Raw genomic sequence first — 9,195 nt, 5'->3', positions numbered from 1 at the left:
TATAATTTTATTTTATTTTATTTTTTGTCAGAACTGGGGATTGAACTCAAGCCCTTGCACTGGCCAGGCAAATGTTTATTCTACTTAGCTATCTCCCCAGGCCCAGAAATATTTAAAAACTAAAACTAGTATGGTATTTGTGAATATAAATATAAAAATATAGCAGTTCAAGAGCATTAGCACTTTGAGACTACTCACGTATCAATTTTTCAACTGTTCATGAACACCAACAATATTCTAAGTGCTCTTCTGGTACCATTTAATTTAGTCTACAAACACTGTAGGTGTGTTACTGCGATGTGATTTTCCACTGAAGACAGTGATGTGCAAGTGACGTAGTAATCTCATCAAACATGATATGGCTAAGCAATTATAGCTTTGTGATTTGGGCACAGTCAGTCCACCTAAGAAACTACCTTTCATATTTCCACTCACCTTTCTTCATAAAATGGATTTACTTTCTCTATAAAATATCACTTACAAAGGATTCTTACTCTTATTTGTCTTACCCAAGAGCAAGGACAGTATCTTTAAGGCAGTGTAAAGATAAATTCCATCATCAACTCTCCATGTTCACTTCTAAATGTTCATACTGCATCTCTTTCCTCTAGTCATTCTTTCTTGCTTATGACTGAGAAAGCCACTATAACCAAGTGACACTTTTAATAACGAGATGTCTAACTCTCCCTTCAGGAAATCTAGAAATAAATGCTTCATATTAAACAAGCATTAGCTGCTGATGAGATACTTAGATTCCAAGGCTGTCTCAAGTTTCCCCCGCAAGTTGTAAAGACTTGCACAGTGGACCTCCTGAAAGTGCCCCTCCTGCAGGATGATAAGCTGTGTGGCTGGTGTTAACAGCTGGCAGTACCTGGATCTTCTCGTGACAATACTTAGAGGGATCTGTTCCATTGAGCTAGGAACAGTAACTTAGGAGCTCACGGGCATATGTATAGGAGCTCATGGGCATATGTATGAGTGGTCATTGGCACCCCGAGGGGCCTTCTGACTTTGGGGTTGCTGTGTCTTTTGTCTCTTTTCCAGTAGCATCTCCAATCCAAGCCAAAGAACAATGTGACTCTTCATCACTTTCCTCATGGAATATTACTTTTCATAGTATTATCGTTTTAGTTACATTTATTCTATTTCTTTCTTGCATGTATTTATGTCAGTGTGACATTTATTTTTATGTTGCTCCAGTTTTATGATAGTATGAGCTGAACACATAATGTCTCTAGATTATCGTTTGATCCATTTTCTACCATATAAAAGAATGAATAATATACATTTAAGGTTTTCTCAGATCATACCTCTGTAGAATAATGTATTTCCTGATTGAAGGCATTCTTAGTTTCTTTTAGCAGAATTTATGTCTTAGGCAAATGTGTATTCTTTTTATATTTTCGATGAAATCCCCCAAATTAGTCCACTTTCAACAGCTTTTCTTTTAATATGTGCTTAAAGCATGTATTTTTCAAAATACATGTGGCACAAGGCAGTTGTCATTCGAAAAGATTTTGAAGAACTAGTTTTCTCCGACTGCAGCATCTCTCACAGAATTTCTCAGTATGAAGCTCATTGGAGGCCAGTCAGATAGCTCAGAGATTAGAGCACCTGCTGAGGTAGATTCAGGGACCCGGGTTCGATCCCCTGCCTGTCATGCTGGCCCCATCCCAGAGGCTCACTGAGTGGGGGCGGGGAATGAGCCTGGGAGTGGTGCCTGTGCCTGTAATCCCAACACTTGGGAGGCTGAAAACAGGAAAATCATTATAAGGCCGATCTGTGTAGTGAGACTCTGTAGACCCTGTATTAATAATAAAAAAAGTTCATTGGAAATTAATTCACTGTTTACCATATCTAAATTAGTAGTGGTGAGAGTATTAAGCTAAATTAGTTGCCATGCCCAGTTTTGTGACCTGTGCCTGTACGAAGCGCTATTTTAATTTATTTTAGTTTTTATTTTTTAATTTTTCTTTGCAGTACCGAGGATTGAATTCAGAACACTGCGCTTGCCAGACAAGTGCTAATTTTACTGAGCTCTCTCCCCATCCCACGAAGTGCCATTGTTACCACCAGTCCTCCTTAAAAAGTATCAAAGAGTTGGCACAAAATATTTATTGTGAAAAGTAAGTATTCTTAAGTTAGCAGTTCAAAATTGGAGAAAAGGAAGGGCTGCATGGTTAGCCAACATTTTGGCCCTAGCCTTTCAAGGTCAGTGACGACTCGGGACATAGGAGAACCTGTACTGTGACATCATGTAACTCAGTTGTGCTCCAAACTTTCTGATCAAGAAAATTATGGAGCCACAGAGGAATGTGATCGATGATGTATAGTGTGCCTGGGGAGAGTCACATGGAGAGAAAATATTCTCTCAGGCTTTCACAGAGAGCAAAGTGGTCAAGCAATGGCTGTGACTCATCCTCGTGGCTGACACTGACAAAGGATCTACAAAGTGTGGTACAGGGCTACAGGATAAAGCCTGAGAGGACTTGACTGACTTTATCAGATACAAAAGTTACATTTCTTGTTATATAGGTCTTGCTATATCTTGGTCTTAAGCATCCAGCAGAAAAGTATAAAAGCAAGGTATGTAAAGTAAGTCCATGTTAATACGATGAGCTGTAAAAGGCTCAAATCCCCCCGTAACTTCTGAGGATAACCCACTAATATTATAGACTGCTAGACAGTGTTAGATTGTTTAGCTGAATTCAAACACCTATAGTATTTAGATGCCAATAGAATATTCACCTCTGACAGGACAAAAAAAAAGGATACAAAGGAAAGATCATTTTGTATTTATATATACAAAATAGTTAGGATAGGTTTACAGCTACTTTCGCTTAATTCAGTGAGAAGAAAGAGGTGTACTAACAGTGTTTGGACAGAATATCCTGTCTGCTTCTTGTGCTATGGATAACCACTAAGAAGACAACAATGTACAATGTATTGATTATCAAAACTGTCCTATTAATCAGCTGTGAAACTGTCTCATTTATGTTTATTTCTCAATAAAAAATAAAATAAAACAAAAAAAAAAAGATAAAAGAAAAGTAAGTATTCTTTACGTGGAACCTGACAGAATTTTATTGAAGAATTATTTAAGAAAATCTTTAAACATGTTTCTGATTGGGGTTTTTATGGGGAGTGGACAAGGAAGTGTCTCACGAAATTACTCACTTGATGCAATTTGACTTTTTCATTCTTTTGGTCCTGGGAATTGAACTCTGGACCTTGAGCATGGAGGCAGGCACTGTGCTGCTGTGCTAAATCTCTGGCTCAATTTGGCTTTTTGTAAAATAGGTTAAAAAATCTCATAAACTGGAAATTTACTTAATCATTCTACAAGTGAACAATAAGCCACCTATTTGCCATTTTTATGTGAAAGAGAAAAATAAAAGCTCGAGAGTCAAAGTTATCAGAGTTTTGCTGCTTGAAGAAAGAAAAGGAAAAAGAAAATAGGGAAAAGTAAAATCATGCAAGTGTAAGTATAGAAACAATCAGAGAGACTTGTTTTACTTGGGCACCCTAAATGATAATTTATGGGACTGTCACAATCTGTACCGAAAAATAAGCACTTAAAATTTTTACTATGTAATTAACTTAAGTTGGTACAGTATCTCCTAACCACAGATAATTAAATTGCACAAAAATATTTTACCATTACAGCACTATACATCCTTTTTTGACGTGAAATTAACCCTGATACTTGTCTGTTGCCTGAGAATCTTAAATGATCTGTTTCCTTTCTTCAGAATGGCTGTTTTTGAGGCAACATTTAAAAAATTCTCACAAAGGGCTCTTTTCTAAAATAATTCCTCAACTTTTTTTCTTTTTTAAAGCTGAATGTATTACTTAAAATTTGTTTTAAAAAGTCACAGAGATAATTAACAAAAAATCATCTCAGCATGAATACATCATATTACATGAATAAAATGCATAAAGTAATTAATCCTACCAAAACAACCCAAATCTGGAAAAACAAAATCCATTCATTTCACAATGACAATTATTTTCTCATTTTCTATTTAAGAATTTAAGACATGCAGCCTCGTACTATTGTGGAATTTTCCTCATAGGAGTAAAAACCTGTATTTATCTACAGCTAATTATTCTCTCACTGAATGTTCTTATTTCCTTACAACTTTTTTGGACACAACCACCTCTTCTGTTTTTCTACAACTCTGTTGTATCTCTGCCTTTTGGCCCTTGCGGTGTCTGTTATATGCTACATTCTTGTGACATAAATTTGCATAGGCAGGGTCCCATACTTCTCCTCATGCAACTTGCTTGCCTGGCCAAAAAATATGGAGATATAAGAAATTGTCGTTCACGTCACAGGTACTTTGATCTTAGGAAGAAACTTGCTCAAGTGTTTCAATGGAAGTTCTCTTGGCAGAGATCCTGAAGGAACAACTTTATGCATGTATTATTTAGGAACAAAGGCAAAGGAGGACCGGAAAAAGAGAAATGAAGTGCAAATACAACAAAAAACATCCAAGCAGCCAGAAAGTCTAGAGCTTAAACAGTATTTAATAAAGGATAGTAAGGGCCAGTGAGATAGCTTAGTGGTCTAAGCACCTGCTTAGGCAAGAGCATGGACTAGGGTTTGATCCCCTGGCACCACATGCTATGCCAGCCCTGCCCCCAAGTGTGCTGAGTCGGCCACAGAGTCCGGGCGTTGTGGCGCATGCCTGTAATCCCAGCCCTGGGGAGGCTGAAAACAAGAGGATCACTATGAGTCTGAGCTGTGTAATGAGACCATGTACCAGATACATAAAAAGTAAAATAAAAGATGATAGATAGGGCAAAGAATAAGATGATGGACTCCATAACTTTCTGTGGGAGATGATAATCCGCAAGCATGGCCCAACAACTGACAACATGTTGTGCGTGTGTGGCTGTGATATGTTTCAGCATTCTAACTACTGAGCTTACAACTCACCGGTTGTAAGAGAATGACAACAAAAATAACAAAACAATAAGAAGAACGTGTCACAACAGGAAAGGCTAATGATTCCTCTGCAATTCTCACAGAGCATGAATAAAAGAATATGACTACATAGAGACTGAGTAAATTCCACAACATTGACGTATAATCCAGGACTTAACATTTGGACAATGAGGCTCAGGAAGCTGTAAGAGAGTAAAATAGAGTTATATTACATTGTAATGATCGTTTGGACTTGGTTACAGCCCTGAATTCTCTCCATCTATCCCAAAATAATCTCTACCCACTATTTTAAAAAAGCTGACTCTGAGATTAAGCATAGGCTCTTGGATTTTTCAATGCTTTCAAAAGCTGCTAATGAGATTTATTTCAAAGCATTGACTGACAGAAATAGAAAGCAAGTATAAATGAATAGGAATCTCACCCACACGAAGGCACACGACAAGTTAGAATGAAGGAAACTCTGATAAATTCATAAACGATCGCTTACGGGTACTTTTGTGAAGTACTTATTGGTAATAACTACACAGAAGCGCAGCCGAGCAATGCTCCGGAACACCATGTGAATAACTTGGTGGGTTCACCTCCTACGTGTTTTCTTAATGCTGTAATGAAAGATGAAATCACGTGTTGATAGAAATCCTTTAGTCCTAGAATCTGGCAGGGAGAGAAAAGAGTGGGGCTGAGCCGAGAGCAATCTGCAGGACACAGATCACCTAATGAGAGTGTCCAGGTAGAGGGAGCCCTTCAGTCTGTGGCAGTGAGGCTTACTCTACGCTGGCCCAGACTGGAGACTGGCCAACAACTTCTTAAACTTACTATTGAGATCTGCTTATAATTCTATAATTCTCCTAAACTGTGAACAAAAGAGGACTTACTGAGAAACATATGCCATTTTCTAAGTCAGTTTTTATGAATTTTACCTTATTTCATTTAAAGACTACAGAAATAAACTTTTTTTTGCTTGAGTTTCTTTTTAAATTTGCATTGATTCATACTTCGAATAAAAAGTACAATTTCTCTTTTTGTTTTCTGAAGGCTTTGTCCAAGTAACTGAGAACAGCAGCAGCTTCAGAAAGCTTCTTAGTTGCTTAAAACTATAAATTGGGGAGCTTGTATTACCATTTTGCATTACATATAAAACATTATTTCTATTGACTCAGTTTTTCCCCCCTGTATTTAGAACAAGGTCTACAGGGTCTACAGTTTCTACAGGGTCTCTAGGATCTACAGGGTCTCAATAGGTAGATCTGACTCCTAGTGATTCTCCTGTTTTCAGCCTCCCAAACTATGAGATTACAGGTGTGCACCACCATGCCCAGTCTCAGTTGCCATATCAGCACCCCGCGAGTAGAGCCTGCATTGGATGCCCGGTTATCAAACCCCGGCTGCTGTGCTCTGCCTAAGCAGGCACTTTAATCTGCTGAGCTATCAGGCCAGACCTTAACTCATTTATTTTTTTATTTTTATTTATTTATTTATTTATTTATTTATTTATTTTTTACTAGAAATCAAACTCACAACCTTGTACATTTGCCAAGAGGACGTTGCACCACTGAGCTGTATTCCTGATGTTATTTCTATTAACTAAATGGTGTTTAATTAACATTCAGGGGCCTGGGGAGACGGCTCAGTAGAATAAGTGCTTCCCTGGCAAGTGCAAGGGCCTGAGTTCAATCCCCATTTGCACCAAAAAAATAATAATAATAATATTCAGGAGTTTTGCCTTTAAGTTTACACACACTTTACTGGTGGCTTCATATCAGGAAAGATGTTTAATTATACTTAAAATAGTATACCAACTTTAGGATACAATATTTTCCAAAGAGAGGACTCTGGCAAATAATGCAAATGGAAATCCATTTTCATGGTCAAAAAATATTTTCACAACTAGGTTTTGTACTTTCCATGACTTGTAAAAAATAAATATTATAATTTTGCCAATTGACACTTGTTTGAGCTGTGTTCTTACACTGGTAACAAATTCAAGATTATATTTACAAAGACCCAGAAAACCTGCCAATAAATTTGTAATTTATCATGTTTTTATATGGTACACATTTATGTTCTAAATTCTCAAGACGTATAATAGTACTTCCATAATATTCACTAAATGTTTTCCTTGTACTTAACTTGTGCTTATTCTTGAGTGAAATGTAAAATTGTCCAATTTCTAATAGTAGGGACAAGTAACTCCTTTCTTTTGTAGGTAGTTAAGTATGAAAATAAGATATGGTAAGTAGGATGTGCATGTGTGCACTTGCATGTGTGTGCATGTGTGCATGTGTATGCACACATGTATGTGAGTGTGCATTTGTGTATATGCTTCCACCATATGGAGAAAGTATCTTTTGACATATGCACATTTATTTTCATTCTATGTATTTGGTACAGGGTCTCACTACACAGCTCAGACTCTTAGTGATCCTCCTGATTTCAGCATTTCCAGAGCTGGGATCACAGACATATGCCACCATACCCAGAATTTGTTCCCAGCTCAGAGCGACCTGGGGGTGGGGCCTACAGGCAAGCTGGACCAGGGATCAAACCCTGGTCCCTGCGTTTGCCAAAGCATGCGCTTAGTCCACTGATCTGTTTCATCGGCCTTACCTTTTGATATCTTGTTGTATTTCTACCCAATTTTCTTCCACAACCAACATAGAATTTTTCCTTTGACATCAAATATTCTAAGTTAAATGTCCAACAGATAAGGTTCTATGTGTTATGTAGCTAACTCAATTTTTTAAAGTATTTGATTGCATTATATTATACATGAATTCTTTCATCTAAAATCTCCAGTAAAGTTATATATTTTCTTTGCTTATACTAGTAAACTTTAATATTTTAACTATATTGATAGCATTCCCTTAGATAAAATTAATAACTCTGAGAGAATAAATATTTGACATCTGTTAAAATTGTTTGCTCACAAAGGACTTATATCATTCACACATACTTTAAGTTATAACAAGATAGTCTTTTCCCCCAATATTGAGCACCATGGCATTACTTATTTATTTTCTGTATTTTAAGAAAGGGTCTATAGGGTGTTCAGGGTCTCACTACTAGATCAGACTCATAGTGATCCACCTGTTTACAGCCTCCCAAGAGCTGGGATTACAGGCACACGCCACCATATCCAGTCTCAATTGCTGTCTTAGCATGCCCCGGGGGTGCAGCCAGCACGGCAGGCCCGGGGATTGAGCCCCCAGCCCCTGCACCTGCTTGCAGGTGCTTTAAACTGCTGAGCTATTTGGCTGGCCCATACTATTACATTACTTATTTGGCAAGATATCAAGTGATTACAGGCAATCAATTGCTGAAATCTTGAAACTTATTTTACCACCAGTTATTTTAAAACATCTGTATATTAGATATTAAATCTACCTCAACTTCTTGTCTATGACCCTTTCCTGATTTTATATGATTATGGAAATCTTCTCTTTCTTAATGATTTCCATCCACACTGTATATATTGTGCATATTAATTTGTCATTGATTTGAAATATTCCATTATATGAATCATTTCATCCCCTTTAAAATTTATACAACATTGACACTCCAGTACTTTAGATTTTGTAATATACCTCTTGCATTTTTACTACCTATTGGTTTCATTGTTTCTCTAGGATAAAATATTTTTCTTTCTGAATATTAGATTGAAATATACATAGTTTTTATTCACACTGCACTCTATGATCTTATTCCTTAAATGCATTTTATTTCAAAATTCCCTGCTTAAATGCTACTTGTCATATTTTGAAATAAGTCCTAAATTATTTTTAAATTATTGATCTCATTTCATTGATTAATCCATCTAAACTATTTTTTTATTTTAAGTTTTTTTAAAAATTTGTTATATGGTCTCGTTATGCAGTTCAGACTCCTAGTGATCCTCCTGTCTCAGGCTCCTTAGCACTGGGATTACAGATGTGTACCACCATGTCCAATTTTGGTGGCTGGCCCTCTGCTCCAAGAGTTCAGGGGCAGGCATGGCATGTGGCACTAAGAATGAAACTCGGGTTCTTGTGCTTGCCAGGCAGGCACTTAAACCACTGAGCTATCTCCCCAGCCCTGCATCTAAGCTATTTTAAATTTAGGAGTAATTTCCAGCTCTTTACTATATTTTATTTTATTGTTTTCAAACCTTCTGCTTATGATTTTGACATTTTTGTTTTATTTTATATTATGAAAAGAGATGCATTTTGTTTTGTTTTTGGCAGAACTGGGGATTGAACTCAGGCCCT

The sequence above is a fragment of the Octodon degus genome, unplaced genomic scaffold, assembly GCF_000260255.1.
Source record: "Octodon degus isolate 3935 unplaced genomic scaffold, OctDeg1.0 scaffold00001, whole genome shotgun sequence".
NCBI lineage: Eukaryota > Metazoa > Chordata > Mammalia > Rodentia > Octodontidae > Octodon > Octodon degus.
Note: the sequence above shows the minus strand (reverse complement) of the source record.